Here is a 19044-nt window from a genome sequence, read left to right on the forward strand (position 1 = left end):
GCTAATGTTGCTTTATTTTAGTAAATAAAGCCCTATTGGGGTCTATTAATTTATCTATCTATCTATCTATCTATCTATCTATCTATCTATCTATCTATCTCAAAACTTCTACTGCTTGTTGGAATATAGCAACAGCTGCAACTGATTGCTACTTAATTGGCTATACTGTAGGAACAGTAGGTACTGTAATATCATGACATTTTCTCTATTCAACAAAGAAAAGTTTGTTTTCCAATCTTCCCTGCAGGTTAATGCTTATACTAAGTAACATATGCTGCAACAGGTTAGAGACAGGAACATTCAATTTCACACTCTCCATTGCTGTCATTGCTGTCCAGAATGACAAATGTGGATTTAACAGAATCTTTCTGAAAGTTGGGTTGTGTCAGGCTTTAATACTAAGACATTATATGTTTTTAGAATCTTCATAGTTGGAGGTTACAGCATTAGATCAGTTTCTAGATTTAAGATTATTCATATTTAAGAAGAAGCAAAATGCAATCTTTAACTGAAAATGGGCATATGTATGTAAGTCAATGCTGCATTTCAAAGGGCGTAAAGTAAGTAAGAAAAAGATAATAAAATGACCTGCAGAGTGTAAACTAGCAAAGGATAAACTAAAAATTTGCAGTAATGGAAATGTATGGTTTAGACACTGCTCTCCAAAGATAACTTATGGGAGGTTACTACTGCAGTCAAACCAAAGGAAATAGCCTAAAAGTGGGTTAGAAAATTATCAGCTTGGTGCACCAATAAGCAATTTGAAGATCACAGATAATTTACATAATATGTGAGACCAACATAAAAGGCATATGGGAATCAATACAGAAAAAAACATGAAAGATGTTAATATTTACAAAACTAGATCAAATTAGATTTGACATTGGAAGGTTCACACTGAAGTATAAAAATGGAATGCTATCAACAGTAGCAAATTTTGGACACTTACTGAGGATATTTTTATGTAGTCTACCTGAAACATACTGTACACCACACTAGTTAATGCCCTGGAAACAAAGGCTGCCACATAAATCTTTGTAAATACTAGGCTTATTCAAGGACACCAGCACAGACTCACACATGACAACATACTGTAGAAAGTAACATTAGAATGGCACGGAAAACCACAAACATAAAATTACACAATACGGAGACAAGAACATGCAGTGGAGATATTTATACATGCATAAAAGAGAATATAACAGTATATGTAAAGACGAGTCTATGTCTTTTCTTTATCACCTTAAAAATATAATCTTGACTAAAGAGCTTGCAGTTAGGTCTTTACTAGAGATGAGTGTACTGCAGAGAAATCTAATGCAAATTGATTTTTGCAGAACATGCAACTTCTCATGGGTAAAAATCTGAATTCTGTTTAATTTGTTACTGTATTGCAAATTATATATTTTTTTCTGAATTAGTACTCCATTAATCAAATTATCATGATGGCGGTCAATCCAATCTGTTGTGTGCTTTTGTAGGACACAGGGTCCCAGGTCAAGGAGAAAGTATAGTCACTTCCCAGATGGAACCCTGGAAAGGCATCATGGCACACTTTTCTCTACAGCACCCTGCTATATACATAAGCACACTACCACCACCCATCTTCCTGTACCTAGTCCTCCTCGGTGCATGTTATGTGATGCCATGCTTTATGTGCTTTCAAGGAGGTTGGGTGCAGAGGCGCCCTGTTATGTTACTGGGACTGGGATCAATTTACACCAATTTTCACCAGCAACTTTCTGCAGCCAAGTGCAAAATCAGGAAAATATTTTACAGAAGTTTTGAAATTTTTTTTGTATCTTTGCATATACATAAATTACATTATACAAATTAACTCTATTCTTTACTGCTAATGGGAACACCTTTTAAAATCATTATAAAAACAACGATGAATGGACAGATCTTTTAGCTCTATAGTAATTCAAACATGTTTATTAGAAAAAATAACTTGATTATATAAAGAAAAATCATTATTCTGCAATGAAAAAAACAAAAATAATTCTCTGTGAAAATTTTCAGTTTGCTTGCGAGAATCAATGCCATCTTCAGATAGCAAGATTTTCAGAGCCCTACTCCTTCTTGTAGGACAGAGGTATGGGATTGCACAGAGGGATTAGAGCGGATCTCTCCACCACCTTCAGAGTGATTGACCTGAGCCATGCTCATGTATGACCTTAGGTCTCGCATGCTCACAGGACAGACCCATCAGTGGTGTCATGGATACTTTAGTAGTAGTGTTACTGATCACAGGGACAGAGCTGGGCAGCTGTCCCCACACCAGAGCAATGCTGAATTGGTCCCGTAATCTTCCCGTCCCAAAAATCGCAGTGAGTTAGATACTTAATTATTGGGTACCATTTGGCTTCTGATGGTGAATAGGCTCCTTATTACTTTAAAAGAAAACTGTATCGAAAAGACCTAAAACTTTTGGTAGCATTTTAAACAACACAACTCTAATATTGCTAGACTGTCCAAGAAATCAAAGTTCTGATAAATGTGAAAAACTCTGAATGTTATAAACTTCCTTTTGTTGAAAACATATGAATATTCATACAGCGTTCACTTGCAGGGTTTATAGAGGATTGTGCATTGTTCATAAGAGCAATGGATTTTTGTATTTCAAACATACCAAAATCGAATGTATGAACTGGACCTTTCAAAGCACAAATAAATAATAATATTCAAGTCAACAGTACAGTAGCATAAATATAAATATTGATGCAAACAATTGTATGCTGTTGGAGAAAGCAAATCTGTTTGTACATATTATCTATATAAAGAGAAGATTATATATTCCTTATTCATAGTGTTTCTTTGGTTTGGTTTTAGTATCCATTTTCTGGATGCACATTCTCAATCTCTCAGTAATTTATCCTTTATCTGCCTGCTTGGCTTTTTACTTATTTATAATCCTAAATGATTGTTTTAAAGCCGTAGTGCCTTCATAATTCCACATTTATTGGTGCATATGTTTGGTTTTGACAATTGTTGTTTTATAAAGCACCCAGACATCCCATAATGCAGCAAATAATCTCCCTATCACTTATCTTACCTTATTGATGCATTAAATGTTTTTTTTTTTTTTAAATACTGATGCAAAATGTGATTAAATGAATGCAGTAACTGCATAAGGAGAGAAGATTTTATGAAAATGTGACTTGTTATGATTTATTATTAATAATATACATCTATAAGCAAGTTTCATACACAGGCACTGAGAAAAGAGTAATACTTCAGTCAATACCAACTAAAAAATGATCTCATGTATAGGATTTTATCATTTTTACAGTGACTGTTAATTTTAAGTTACTATGACAAATGTAATAAAAAGGTTTTACAATAGTTCTATTTTTCACTTCTTTAGTCTTTGTACCTGCTAGTTTATTATTTACAGTGCAAATCTGGCCAGTGAGAAGAAGTGTTGTACACCAAGAAGGGGAGGTTCCTTCTTTCCATTTACAGGCTCTGGCCTCTGCTGGGCTCCCGTAGACAAACAAAACCTGGGTAATTAGTAACCACACCATCCCCCTCTTAGCACCCCTGATAATTGAAGTGTTCAGGCTACAACATCACTCCCATTGATTGGAGGGACAGGAAGTATAAGATACTCTAAATGAGATAAGTTTTGAGGGAATTCTCAAAGGTTGGAGAATAGAGAAAAGTATTTTTGTTTGAAGAAGGTCATTACACAAAGTTTGTGCAGCCTGGTAGCTAGCTATAGGAACAGTTAATGAGTGGGGATGAGAAGAACACATCTTGTGTAGAGTGACGGGGGTCAAGTTGGATGATATTCTGAGACAAGAAGGGATTTACAGTATGCTTGTGTATTGTTGATTATGGTCTTGTATGTTTGTAGAAGCATTTTAGATTTGGTAAAATACAAGCAGCCAGTGTAAGAGCACACAGAATGGAGCAGCAGTAGAAGAAAGTTTTACTAGGAAATCATCTTAGCTGCTGCATCCAAAATATATTCTGGGGTGAAAATCTGCAAGAAAGACCAGTAAGATGGTTGTTGTAATAATAAATGCAGGAGATAATGATTCACGAATTACAGTTTTCACAGTGCCATGTGAGAGATATGTGTGTATTTTGTAAACATTTGTGCTGTCAACATCGTAGAGATTTTGGGAATAATATTTGCTTGGTTTTGAAAAATTGAGTTTGAGATGGCGAAAGTAAAATAAGATGAAAAAGCAGAAGAGAGAGAGGCCAAAAAAGAGTTTGGGTGATAGGGAGAAGAAAAGTAAATTTGTTTATCATCTACAAAGAGGTGATACTGAAATCCAAATTACATTATTATTATTTTCCAAGAGAGTCGGTACAGATTGAAAAGAGTAGAGCACGTAGGATCAAACCTTGTGGTACTCCAACTGTTAAAGGAAGTGGAGAGAAGATAGGTCCAGAAAAATTAACATGGAATGTTCTATTACATAAGTAGAATAGATAAGGACAATTTGATAAAGACCTAGGTAGTGCAGTCTTTGTATGAGAAGACAGTGGTTCATGGTGTCAAATGCAGCAGAGAGATACTGAAAAATTATAAATGAGTAGCAGTATGTTTAATTAGCAGTGGTTAAATCATTGACCACGATAGCCAGTGCTGTCTCAGAGGAGTTTAGGGAATTGAAGACTAACAAAAGATACTGGATAGTAAGGAAAGAAAGCAAGTGAGGGGAGTATAGACAAACCTTTTAAGACACTTGTAGGGAGTAGGTACAGTATCTGAGATATCGTATGCAAATTTTATAGAAAATTTAGGGCAGAATTTAAATTTGGATATAATGATGGAAAGATACAACTAGAAAGTGAGAGATAACAAATGTTCTGTAATGTTGGGATAAGTACAGGACACAGGACACAAATGGTTTGTAAGACTAGGATTAGGAGGAAATTCAGTATAGTAGTGTGGAAATAAATTAATAGATTATGGCAGAAGGTTCAAGGAAGTAATTTACAACTTTGCTGGATGAGGAAAAATTTCATGCATAGTGTTATCAATCTTGTCCTTAATGTGGAAAGTTAGACCTTGGATTTAGACCTTGATGGATGTTGATGAGTTTGGCGTACAACGGTTAATAAAAAATGTAAATTTTAAAAGATGCTTGGGTTAAATACTCATAAAATGAAAAACATGGGAATTACATGATTTATGCCTATGATGTTCTTAGTTGTATAAATGTTCATGAAGATGAAAAATTGTTGCATAAGGTGGGAGATTTGTGTTTAATTTATAGAAACCTAGAATTCTGTGGTTATGAGGAATCTTGGTAGAATCTACAAGAAGCCAGTTTCAAATAATGGAGGATAACTCTTTTGGTTATAAGGGGATGATCTGATAGCGGGAAAGGGGTGATAAAGAGATGAGAAACTGAGCAACATCTACAAAATACAAGATCAAGGTAGTGGCTATCACGATTAATAGAAGATTCAGTCCATTGGGACAGGACAAGAGAGGATTTTAGAGACAGTAGCTTGGAGGACATGGAAACTGTAGATCATTATCAGGTATGTCAAAATCACCCTTGACAAATATAGGGATGTCAGGGGATAAAAATGAGGGAACCAGGCAGAGAAATCCAGTGAAGCAGTAGAGAACAGCAACATGCATACAAAAAAGGGTTGATAAACCTCATAGCATGTACCTCAAAAGATATGAATATGAGTGATGGGACTGTTGTAGAACTATGAATTTGAATGTGGTTAAAAGAGTAACCCAGCCCCATTTAATTATCTGCTTCCAGTCTTGGCATGCTGGTGAAATGAAAAACTCCATGTGAAAGGACTGAAGGCAAGGCATTGTCTGATTGTGTTGTTTTTGCTGGAAGTATGAGGTTGTTAAAGAAGAAGAGGTATAGATGGAGGTCAGCTTGTTACAGATAGACTGTGCATTCTGTAGGGCACATGTAAAGGATTTAGAGGCTGATGAGAGACAGAAGATGTATTTTAGGTTTGTCTGATTTCTTTACTGTAGCAAATAGGGTGTACTGTACAGTATGTGAGATGCGGGTGAAGTTCTGGGTTCAGTGATATTTCAACAAAACGAAAGAAAAGAAAGACTCTGTGTTGGGGCACTCTTTATCGAAAATTAGACACTAAAACTTATTTATTATGTTCATTAAAAGTTAAGTTTTAGTGTCTAATTTTCGATAAAGAGTGCCCCAACACAGAGTCTTTCTTTTCTTTCGTTTTGTTGTCTAAACCCACTGACTCTGGGAGCACCACCGACGTGTAATTGGTCTAGTACACTTCGTGTACATTATCAGCCTAAAGTCGGTCACAGACTCAGATCTAATTTTGGTCAAATGTCTGTACAATAACCTGTTGCGGAACTATCCCCATTAGATTCAGTGATATTTCACCAGCTACAATAATAGAAGCAGGAGGAGATAGCTATAATAAAGATGATTGTAGGATGTGTGAGCTTTTACTTTATGGGGACAGTTTAAGGATGTTAGAGTTAATGAATTCAGGTAGGAAAAAAGAACAAAACTGTTAATAAGAGAGATGTGGGGTACTGAGGAAACAATATGGACAAGCAGTGTGATCCTGTGAAGGATATTATAATTCTAATAATAATGACATTGAATAATAGTAAGAAATATTAAACATTAGGTTAAAAAATAAGAATCAAAGTATTATGGCAAATAAACTAAGTATAATCAGAGTGAAAAATAAAAAATGACAAAGTTACATTGTCTTTAGCAGCAAGATAAGTAGAGCTGGTAAAGAGAGTTTATGGATGGCTTCAGATATTGTCCACTAGTATTTCAACTGTGTATTTAAACTATGCTGTTTCTTACATTTTATGAGTAAACCACAATGGTATCTACCCCCAAAAACAACTGATTGCTCCACATACAGCCCTCCAGCTATAATAGAACAGTTTTGCTATTAGGGAATGCTAAGCAATGACAGTACATGCTGGCATGTGTAGTTACAAAACAGCTGGAGGACTGCCTTTTGAGCACCCCTTCCCTAGTAGCAAGTATCTAAAACAGTGGTTCCCAAACTTTTTTGAATCATGGTGCCCTAGAATTTTTTTTTTCACGACACCCCTATGCCAAAGTTTCTTATAGAGAAATTCAGAAAAAAATATTAAATTAAGTAAATTCAAGCCCAAGTGCTGTTTTTGTCTATTACATTGACCATAAATAATTTGAATTGGTCCTGGACTACAAACCCAGAGAACACCTGCAATTACCCTAAGACACCCCAATTTGAGAAACACTGCCCTAAGATATAGTTAGGCTCATTATCTAAATAGACCAACATGAAGTGCTAGGAGTTAAAGCTGATAAGTACTTTCTAGTCTACAGTAATAAAAATTGCACCACTGAGCAACATTTATCACAATTAAAAAGTGTTAACAAATTGCAGATACACATCAAAAAAGCACAGATTGAAGTCAGGTGACAATTAGATAAAGAGGATGAGAGTGAACATAGATTGTGTTACCTAGAGATAAGAAAATAGGAAAGATGAATTAGATACAAATCAGAATATATATATATATATATATATATATAATTCTGAGTATCTGGTAGAGAGAGATAACTGGGACACACTCTAGTTGTGTGTGTTCATCCACATATTGTTTTTTATTTGTTTTTTATTTTTATTATTTTTTTCAACTTGTATTTAAGAGCCAATTACAGCTATGGCACAAGGGGGGACATATTTGTTAGATGATGGTTTATTGTCCCAAGCAGAACAGGGGACTGTATCATATACTGTCGACGAGGTGGACAAACTATTGTTTGACAAATTGGATTTTGATTCCCTGCCGGCAGAGACGGCTGCTGATGTTTTCTATAAGTTACTTAAACTCCGCCAGCGCGAAGTGGAACTACAACTCCATGGCCAGTTCCTTTCGGAATATCATAGGCGTAAACAGATCCCTCGTGGATTTCGGTTAAACAATATACCTACTTTAGGTAGGAACAACCCGTTGTTCTGCAGTAAATGGTGTGGCATTTTAAACAAGTGTTCATTTGACCTTATTGCACTTGTTATCGAGGAGGTCAGCAATGACCTCAAAAAGGTGAAAATTGACATTGAAACAACTAATGCAACTACCTTACCATTATTACGCGATGACAAATCCAGCAATTGGATAGAAAGACTGCAGACACAGATGGACACATTTCACAATGAGTTGATCTCATTCAAAAGAAAGAAATTGGCAGTAGTGACATTAGATTACCAGAACCATACGGTTTACCGTTGGTTACTGGGGAATTCTGGACAGGAGGTGCAGGATAGATACTATCGGCCACAATATAGACGCCGCTATACACCTGTTACCCATAATCCTGGATCATCTTATTCAACCTCGGACACAGACACGGGGGAGGTACAATCTGTGGGTACACATTTTTTAGGCGCAGGCAACCCTATGTCCACAGAATTGAGGGAAGACCCAAGAGTCACCGGCCGCACCCGAGGCGGGGTGGCCACCCGAAGAAGGGCGCGAAGGCGACGACGATAGATTCTGTATTTAATTTGTCAGACTATCGATTAAGTGAATCTGAAATAGCACTCTTATCGAAAGGCCTGACATTTGTTCCTACAACTAAGCACAACAAGTTCCAAAACACCGTTGAACTATACAGATTTAGTCGTAATCTTAGGTTAAAGGAATTTTTTGGTGTCAAAGCATCGGACACCAATACATCCAAGTTCAAACAAAAGTCACAATTTGATCCCATGTCCGCAAATGCTAGTATTAAAACATTTACACGCATTGTCCAGAAGGACATCAATGAGTGTCAGGTACCTAAAATGTATGACAATCTATCCACTGACGAACGTAATGCATTGAAGAATTTACGTGATAATCCCTTTATAGTTATCCGCCCTGCGGACAAGGGAGGAGCAGTGGTGGTCCAGAACTGGATTGACTATGACAGGGAAATTCTGTCACAGTTATCGGATTTTAACACATATCTCAAATTAGATGTCAATCCGGTGAAAGAGATTAAATCTCAGGTTGATGGGTCTCTGAAACGTGGATTTGAAAGTGGTTGGTTGGATCAGGAGTTATACGCCTACCTCACGGTTGATTATCCGAAATGTCCTATTATCTACACCCTACCAAAGGTGCATAAAACCCTTGATAAACCGCCGGGGAGGCCGATCATAGCGGCAGAAGGGTCTGTGCTTCAGCCTTTAGCTATTTACATCGATAGTATACTCCAACCCTTAGTATTGGACAACAGTAGTCACATTCGGGACTCTAATGACTTTCTTGAACTTATCCGGAATATCACTCTGTTAGACGAACCACTAGTATTGGCCACCATGGACGTATGTTCTTTATATACAATTATTCCGCATGACCAGGGCCTTGAGGCGGTGGCAACGGCCTTACAGAAGTCGGTTAATCTTAAACAACCCATTGAGTATATTTTGGAGTTGGTTAAGCTGGTCTTAAGTTTAAATCATTTTTCCTATAAGGATTTATTCTTCATGCAGAAATCAGGGACGGCCATGGGCTCAAACCTGGACCCGTCCTATGCCAATTTATATATGGGACAATATGAGGAAACCAATATTTATCCGAAATACGGTAAATTCAAACGTCTATATAAACGATTTATTGACGATGTATTCATACTTTGGGCAGGTTCTGAGCAGACGTTTGTCAATATGGTGGAGGATTTGAATCAGCTGGCATCTCCAGTCAGGTTCACATATACTGTATCGACCAATGAGATTTGTTTTCTTGACATTAGGGTAATAATTAGAGAGAGGAGATTAATAACTACCCTCTTTCGGAAGGCCACTGACCGTAATACCACACTTTTGGCTAATAGCCATCACCCTCCATCGTTAAAAGATAATTTGCCGGTATCCCAATACCTCAGGGTTATGCGTATAAACTCTGAGACAGAAGCAATGGATACACAAATCACCGAGATGACGGCCAGATTTATTGAACGTGGCTATAAACGCAGGATCCTTAAGTGATGCTTGAGGAAAGCCACTAGGATTTTTAAGGGAGAAGTTAGGGCTAGCAGAGCTAAAACCGGCAGAATGACATTCTCTACCACATTTAATGGGATGTCTGGTTGTATTCGGAAATCAATCAACAAGCATTGGCCTATTGTGACCTCGGACACTACACTACCTTTAACTAATATGCCGACACCGATGATGGCGTTTGGTAGGGGACCAAATTTAAAACAGCTTTTGATGCGCCCCACGGTGTTCCCAGAAGAGACTCCTGATAAGACCTTTATTATGAAACAAAAACCTGGATGTTTCTCTTGTGGGGGTTGTGTGACGTGCAGGTCTATGGTGACGGGTCCCACTGTGATGCATCCCCAGACAGGGAAGAAAATACGAATTACATACCACTTACACTGTCGTTTAGACTATGTTATCTATATACTTATCTGTCCCTGTGGTTTGTATTATGTGGGGCTCACTACTAGGTCCTTTAGAGATCGAATGGCCAATCACCGCACTTCCATACGTGCAGCTTTTGAAACCGGAAGTACTGATAAACCAGTAGCCCAACACTTTTTCGAAAATAAACATCAGGTGTCAAGCATGAGATGCAAACTGATAGATTGGGTTCCACCCATACAGGGTGGTGGTGACAGAACGCTCGCACTCAAGCAGCGCGAGAGTTATTGGATCTACACCCTGGATACGGTTGCCCCTAAGGGAATGAACGAATATAACCCTTTGAACCTTTTCATCAAACGGTAAATAGCCTCATATTTTGGGGTCACCTCTGGCTGATATGTCCCTGAAGCTGTGCTTAACCAGGGTCTACAACTGATACCCTCATGATGATTTGATGCTTTGGTTTGTAAAATTTGTTCCTTTGCCTTTATGGTTATTGGTTGAAGGTGCCCCTGTTATTAGGGGGACCTTCGGTCAGGTTATATGGTCAGGCTGGGTGATTTTTTAGTCTCCTGGGCTGGATCGTAAGTCCTAGCCCCTGTCCTTATTCTCAACATTTGATTAAATTGAGGACTGTGAGTTTATTATATTTATATATTGTTACACTATTTTGATATAAAGTCTCCATTGTATTAGTGTGCACATTATTCTAGTGTCACATCTCCCAAAGTATGTACTGGTTTTGTAATACTCAACTGTTTTCTTTTTTGGGGGTGTTCTGCCCCATGGGGATATCTTATGTGTTTTGATAATATATTTACCAGACATTACTCGGGGGGAGTGGAATGTTTTGTCCATATGTATTATTATTGTTATTCTGTGTTTTTTAAAAATATATTTATGAAGTGTATGGTTAGACAATCATATGTTCAAACAAGATTATGACAGTATTAATTATGTATGTACCAAGTATTTTGATGTTGGAAATATGAACGGTTGGGCTAGACCATTGTGGATGTTGCACCACCGTAAGCCCTCAGGTTCCATTGTTGCATGATGTTATAGATGTCTTATTAATGATACATACATGTATATTTATATGTGTTATGTGTCTATTATTTATTTATTTATTATTATTTATTTTTTGTTACTGCCAGCCCAGTGGAAATAATGCTCAGGATCCCTTTAGCCTGATTTACATTAATGCAGCGGTGAGTGAGTATCCAGTTATTTGTAGCGATGCGTCTCACCATTACCCGGTGGAACGCACACTTCCGGTGTATGGAACGCATGACGCGTCGCGGATAAGGTCTATTGATGCGCTTCCGGTCCGTGAGACGCAGAGTACGTCCCGGGCCGTGGTGTGTGGCGGCTGTAGCAGCGTTGGGAGCTGGGCCCTCATGTGTTGTCACACACAGGTAGGGAGTGTTATATTTGTGTATGGGTAGTTAAGTGGGTTTGATTTTGCGGTGACCTTGATGAAAGCGTGCAGCGGAAGTGACGTTGTGTTCACTTCCGGCCGTCTGGGGTTAAATTCTCCGGCGTTTAGACTGCATGTGTAGTACCAGGTGCCTTTTGACTGTGTGAACATGGTTGAGTAAGTATCTACCACTTAGTGGTCACTGACTCTGTCTGTATAGCTGTACTACGGGTGACTAATATCTAGACTGCACACTGTTTATTTTAGTTATCACTTTTGATGCGTTGTGGAACTTACTAGTGGCTCATCTGGATGCATTCAGAACGGAATGACTGCTGGTATATAGTGAGTAGTTGGTGCTCATTACACTCACATACTAGATCAGTATTTATCTTTATAGTCTACAGTTTTATCTTCCTTTTCTGTTTATAGGATGATTTTTACGTGAACTACATTTAGAAGCCTTACATGCATTTACCTGTGAAGGTATAATTGCTGGAGTACGTATCTGTATATGTCTACGTGTTTTGTGGGCTAACTTGCACTGGGTTTGTCTATTTATTTGCTGATATCTTGCACATATTGGTTTTCTAGGCATTTGAGCTGTATACCAGCTGAGTGGATAGATGTTGTCAGGACATTTCACCTAAGTGATGTTTTATGTAAGTCTGCATCTTGGTCTGGTATTTGGAGACACGGTGGTGGTCACTGTAGCAGGATGTTATCCACTGGGCTTAAGGTTCATCTAATAAGTGCACTGTGAAGTGTGCTGTGTGCAATTTAGTATATGATTAATGCGCAATAATGGGGCCTGGGAGGCATTAAGAGTGGTCTTATGTTCTTTCTCTTTTCTAGATCTCCACTGATGTTACTATGTATATACCTTTAAAAGTTATTTGAATGTTAACCGAACCTGCCTATCTTGAGAAAGACCCAGTTATGGGGTCGAAACGTCGATCAAGGGCGAGTTGGTGCAACTGAATATTCGACTATTAAACTATGAATGTTTTATGCAATTTAATTGTATGTGTTATTCAACTGTGAGTGCCCCTTCCACCTGTGTGGAACCCCTGTTTTATATACATATCAGAACTATGTTTTTAACCTAACTGCTTGCTACTCTGTGTCAGTAAATCACTTATTGAGGAAATCACAACTGCAGCATCTACCCCTAGCAATTGTAATATATTAGTTTTCTGTTGGGAACAACCATTAAACAACTGAGTACCTCTGGCAATAACCTGTAATTCATAACTGGAAGTAATAAAGAGAATGACAAGGGACTTGCAAACAATAAATAAATAACATTAAAGGAAAATAATCCCAGATCCTCCACTTTTCTGTTACAGCCTGCACCTGAATTTAAAGGAGTTCACTGTCTTTACTGATATACTGATGTGACATTATAAATGAATTACTCCCAGTAGCTAGCTATATTATAAAATTTCACGTGAGCTAGATCAAATATCTGACCCCCACATCACAGACATATGCACATTTATTTAACAAATGAACCACTATTGCTCAAAGTGACATCCTAGAATCACAGAGATTCCCAATTCTGCAGACACCATTCTGCTCCACACAGAACCACCCACTGTTAATTCACTTTCCTATTGCATACACCCAACCATATTTACCTACTTTTGAAAGCTGTGAAAGCAGGAAATCGGGGAAAATGGAGATCCAGGTAGGCATGGCAGAAGTGCTTTCAGCAATTAACATCATGGGAGTCCAGACCATGGGGGTACCAGCAAAACAAACAGGCATGGTTGCTGAAACAGCAGGTAAATTAATTGATTTTGACAGGCAAGATTGATTTACAGAAATATTATTCAATTGGGTTATAGACATAATTCCCGACTCTCCTGCATCTTGAGGGAGGCTCCTGTTTTGGTCATCAATCTCCTGACATGTGCTTTAAATCTCCTGGGTTCTTCATATTCTGCCATAAGGAGTTCTTTGCAAGGAGAGGGAATTGCTGTAATTACTGTGATTTGCTGTAGCTGTTCAGCAGTCTCTGCTGATGACTCTCATTATTCCCCCTTGTGTGATCCCCTGAAAGGAAAGACATCAGCACATGATCACACCAGGGTCGTTTCTAGGGGCAGATTAGCCATGCAATCTCAAGGAGCATTGGCCCGCAGCCAGTGTGTGCAGTATTGTATGTGGTCAGGCCGGCCATATAGAATACTGTGAAATTATCCCTCCAAAAATGCAGCCGCCTGAGAGATGACAGTTGTGAAGGATGCTAGAGTAGGCAGCAGCCATTTTGGAATAGACATTTACTAGGAGAAAGGAATGCAGGTGCGAAAAGCGCTCCCCAGAAGTGCCGCAACGCCTGACTAGCTGGTGTGCACTGATCCATAACGTGCTTCTTCTGCTGTTAGGGTAAGAATATCTGTTAGTAATGTTTCTTTAGTTAAACACATTTGTTTAATTAGAGTATCTGGTGTTCGTAATGATTTGTCTAATGCTATAATGGTATGGAAAACAGGCTCAGCACATCCAATAAATATAGGTAGGGCCTACAAGATGCAGACAGTCCAGTGTTCAACATAAAATAACATTTAATATACCAAAATCATACTTATATGCTTAGGGATGAATTCGCACAAGGTCAAATTGCATTTGGAATTTATTGCATAGGATTCACATTAATCATGTATACTGTGGTGAGTGAGAAGAATATAAATATCACAGCAAATAAATAGTTGCAAACAAGAAACCCTGTATTGCAGACAGCAATGCTAGTACTATCAATACTTTCAAAACTTCCCAATATATATTGTTACTAATGTTATATAGAAATATCTCACAACAACAAGCATTTAAGCATGGACATGCCCATATGTGGAGCTAGACATGCCCTTTGGCAGAGTATGACATGTCCCATAACGCGCTTTTCCGCAGCACATTCTTCTGTAATCTCTCTGATTCTGTTTTTAAAAAGTAGGCAAGTATGGCTATGGCTGGTTAATGATGTCTCTCACCAGGTATGAGTGGACTTTACCAGAAATACACAAATAAACTAAAATATAAAGCATACTGAAGAAAAAAAAACACAGATACAACCCACGCCTTGCTCATACACATAAAAACACACAAGACTTTAAAAAAATTAAATAAAAACACACCTCAAATGGAAACTACAGAACAAGAAAAATTACCACTTTCAAAAAGCTCACCACAATCAGAAATTATTTTATATCTTCCTGCTACTACGTTCCTACAACTTTCTCCTAATTAACTTAAACTCCTCACAAACTCAGAAAGTTAAGGAGGAAATAAAAAGCTGCTTGTTTCTATGATGCAATTGAATGGCTCTTGTAATACCAAAGAGTAGAACACCATTAAATGAATATGAATTGAATAGTTTCTAATTCCACACTGGTTTGGATTCAACCTGGTGCCATACAGAACACGCCACAATGGGTTCTCATTTCTAATCCATTGGGGTCAATGGTGGATTAAGTTTAGACATCAAAACTGGGTTTTGGTAAATGCTAACAATTATACATAAAACTGCAATCTATCTGTAATGATTTCAAGCAGGGTCTCAACCATCAAACCCCCACTTAGTGAATATTGCCCTAAGAGCTTTATCAACCACTTACCGATACTATCATGTGTTTTATATTCTGAATAAAAAATACTGTTCAATCCACAGAGACCATTAAGTCAACATTAATTTCACAAAATAGATGTGGTGGCAACTGCTGATAGTAAAAGATTTTATCATACATTTTTGTATAATGAACTATGGAGTGCACTGCATACACATACAGGGTCAGACTGACCCACATGGTTATAGGGGCGATTCCCAGTGAGCCCAACTGTCTGTAGGCCTGCCCCCTCCTCTAGCGATAAGGTTCCAGACTGTGAATTTGAAATATACAATACATATTTAACAATGTACTGCACAGGACTATGGGGGGAAATAAGGGTGAATTGCCATTGCCATGACGTTTAAAAGTTGGCAATGGCAACCCTTCTCGCACTCTTCGTTTGGCTAATTGGCTCCCTGATTTGCTCAAATGTGCTTGCTACAGTATGGGGTAGTGAACACTACTTAGCAAGATACTGCTGCCATAAAGCGTGATGGCTGCAATGTAACGGATTTGCTCTCAATTGAATTCCCCCTTAGATGTGTTCATATTCACCACAATGTATTGCTTTTATGCTTTTATTAAACTGGTACATTATTTTGCATGCACTAGCATTATATATATATATATATATATATATATATATATATATATATATATGTATATATACATACATACATACACTATATATATATACAGGTTGAGTATCCCTTATCCAAAATGCTTGGGACCGGAAGTATTTTGGATATCGGATTTTTCCGTATTTTGGAATAATTGCATACCATAATGAGATATAATGGTGATGGGACCTAAGTCTAAGCACAGAAGGTATTTATGTTTCATATACACCTTATACACACAGCCTGAAGGTAATTTTAGCCAATATTTTTAATAACTTTGTGCATTAAACAAAATGTGTGTACATTCATACAATTCATTTATGTTTCATATACACCTTATACACACAGCCTGAAGGTCATATAATACAATATGTTTAATAGCTTTGTGTATTAAACAAAGTTTGTGTACATTGAGCCATCAGAAAACAAAGGTTTCACTATTTCGCTCTCGCTCAAAAAATTCCGTAATTCAGAATATTCCGTATTTCGGAATATTTGGATATGGGATACTCAACCTGTATGTATATATATATATATATATATATATATATATATATATATGTATGAGCCCAGATCACAGATTCTAATGGTTTTCTAAGCCTCTGTGGTGGCTGGATACATCCCACCTGTGGAGGTGAACACTCCTCTTAAGCATGGGCCCCTACCATTGCATTACCCAGGTGGGCCCTTAATGCCCCAGTCCAACACTGCATATGGTATGGTAGTCCATTCTTTTGTTTACTGTGTTACAAGTGCAAACTGTTATACATACAAAAGGGATACTTTGTTTCTAATCTCCACTCTCTTATCAGATAGACATAAAAGAAAGAAATGAACCCAATACATTCTATCCTCAATATATTCATGTGAGAAATGAATTGAGCATATTAAGTGACATCTAATTAGCGGAATTTACATAAAGACAAATTAATAGCTAGTAGACTCATTTTTAACAGTTTAAATTTGTCTATTTCCAACTTTAAATAACATCACATAGGTCCTAGATTTTGCTGTTTTAATACACAAAAAAAAGTAATATTTTAATCATACTGTTAGAGTACGTGTGCCCTGCTAAGGAATACCTTCTCAATTTTTGTCTAGTTGTGTAATATGTGTGCTCTATATTAATAACTGTTACATAAATAATAAATAAGCAGATGGGATCATGGGGCAGGCCCTTTGGTCCTCTCAATTGCAAATTCAGCTACTGATGCTACACTACTTTTTGTTACGGCATGCGTTTGCTAGTTTGAGTGTCAAACAATCATGCTTTTACCTAACAGTTAAGTTTTTTCTATTTATTGTGAGAAATAAATGCATTAAAAACTGATAAAATGAATACACGTGCTAGGATATCTATGAAAGCATTGCCCATATAACAAATATTGTAATAGAATTTAGATAGTGTATATACGGGGCTGATTCAATTAGCGAGGACACACTGTGAGATGTTGCAGTAGGGTTGTAAAAATATTGCTATTTTGTTGCGCCATGTTTTACCTGCAGATATACTATAATTCCTGCAAACAGCGGCTCATCATAGAAGACTCCAATAGGAGATCAGAGTTTATAATGTTTCCCCTATATCATTCTTTTTTATATTAATTCTATTAGATATAAATACACAGAATACACAAAATATTCACATTCCTGGTCACATTGCATAAACCGAGAAAATAGGACTGCAAAGAGATGAAGTAAATAGCTGAATAGGGTAAATATATGGGTGGTCTTCTGTATGCCGACTGACGGGATCCCAGCGCACAGTATACCAGCGCCGGGATCCCGACAGCCGGCATACCGACACTTATTCTCCCTCGTGGGGGTCCACGACCCCCCTGGAGGGAGAATATAATAGTGTGGCGCGCGTAGCGCGCCACCATGCCCATAGCGTGGCAAGCGCAGCGAGCCCGCAAGGGGCTCATTTGCGCTCGCCACGCTGTCGGTAAGCCGGCGGTCAGGCTCACGGCGCCGGTATGCTGGTCGCCGGGAGCCCGACAGCCGGCATATCGTAGTGAACCCTAAATATACAAGTGTTATACTATAACACAGCCCAACAAGAAGAAAAAAAATGTTTCGTTGGCATGGATATTTGAATCAATGTACTAGGATATTTTGGTTCTGCTGAATTAAAAAACTGAAATTAATAGCAAACTAAGCCAAAATGCATGTATATGGTTATCTACCAGAACATGCTAGAAGGAGAGACATGCAAAAATTCTAGGTGTTAACGCCACAATCATTCTAGAATATTTCCCCTCCATATACAGCATAAGTTATTGACCACTGTCAGTTGGCAGTTGAGTGGTTTGCATTGTCCATTGTGTTTTTCTTGTTTCTCATCCCCATATCTCAAATATTAGAGCCATTCTAGCAAAACCGATGTTATACTCAGAATCAGCACCACAAGGTTACCCCAAAATCACTCTAATATAATTGGCAATAAAATTAGTGTTAATCAGTGCAATAGATTAACACTTTACCAGGTCAGGTAAAGAAGAATAAGGATGTGCTTAAAAATAACACAATTTAAACAGTAAGGTGTAGGATGGGTGGTTGCAGGTTTCAACAGATAAGCTGGGGTGTAGTTTTCAACAGAGCTGCATAGCTAGGGTCCAGTCACTTATGCCACATAATCTCTGAAATCTCAAAATAGAGTTTGTACATATGTAAATAAATGTCTGTGGGCATAGAGCCTAATACACCTACAGATGTAGCCACCTTTATCTTGACTGTTTCTCCGCCGAGACGGGCGTTTAGTCACGCTAAGGCGATAGCTGAGTTTAATCACAGGTAGGCGCGTTGAGGCGATCTAGATACTCATCATGCATTACACATCTCCACCACTGTGTGGCTAATGCTCCACTAATCCAGTACTTTCGATCATACAGTATAGCGGCGGATTGATCTACAGCTCTGGCAATACTGTAGGCGTAACTTGAGGCGGTGGAAAAAGTATGGAGTACTGTATGTGTATGGAGACGCAACTACAGTAATTGTGTAAAAGGAAGAATGTACAGGACAATGTATAAACACTGTG

The 19044-nt window shown here is 37.9% G+C and overlaps 1 protein-coding gene and 1 long non-coding RNA gene across 2 annotated transcripts in view; both read left to right on the forward strand.

The window, feature by feature from the left end:
* LOC134934642 (teneurin-2-like) overlaps positions 1-19044 on the forward strand; it is a 1156291-nt gene that overhangs the window by 539327 nt on the left and 597920 nt on the right. The window lies entirely within an intron of this gene.
* Positions 12063-12761, forward strand: LOC134935555 (uncharacterized). Its single transcript, XR_010180244.1, has 4 exons — positions 12063-12121; positions 12209-12276; positions 12371-12438; positions 12632-12761. It is a non-coding gene; the product is annotated as an uncharacterized LOC134935555 (long non-coding RNA).

The sequence above is a fragment of the Pseudophryne corroboree genome, chromosome 6 (genome assembly GCF_028390025.1).
Source record: "Pseudophryne corroboree isolate aPseCor3 chromosome 6, aPseCor3.hap2, whole genome shotgun sequence".
Taxonomy (NCBI): domain Eukaryota; kingdom Metazoa; phylum Chordata; class Amphibia; order Anura; family Myobatrachidae; genus Pseudophryne; species Pseudophryne corroboree.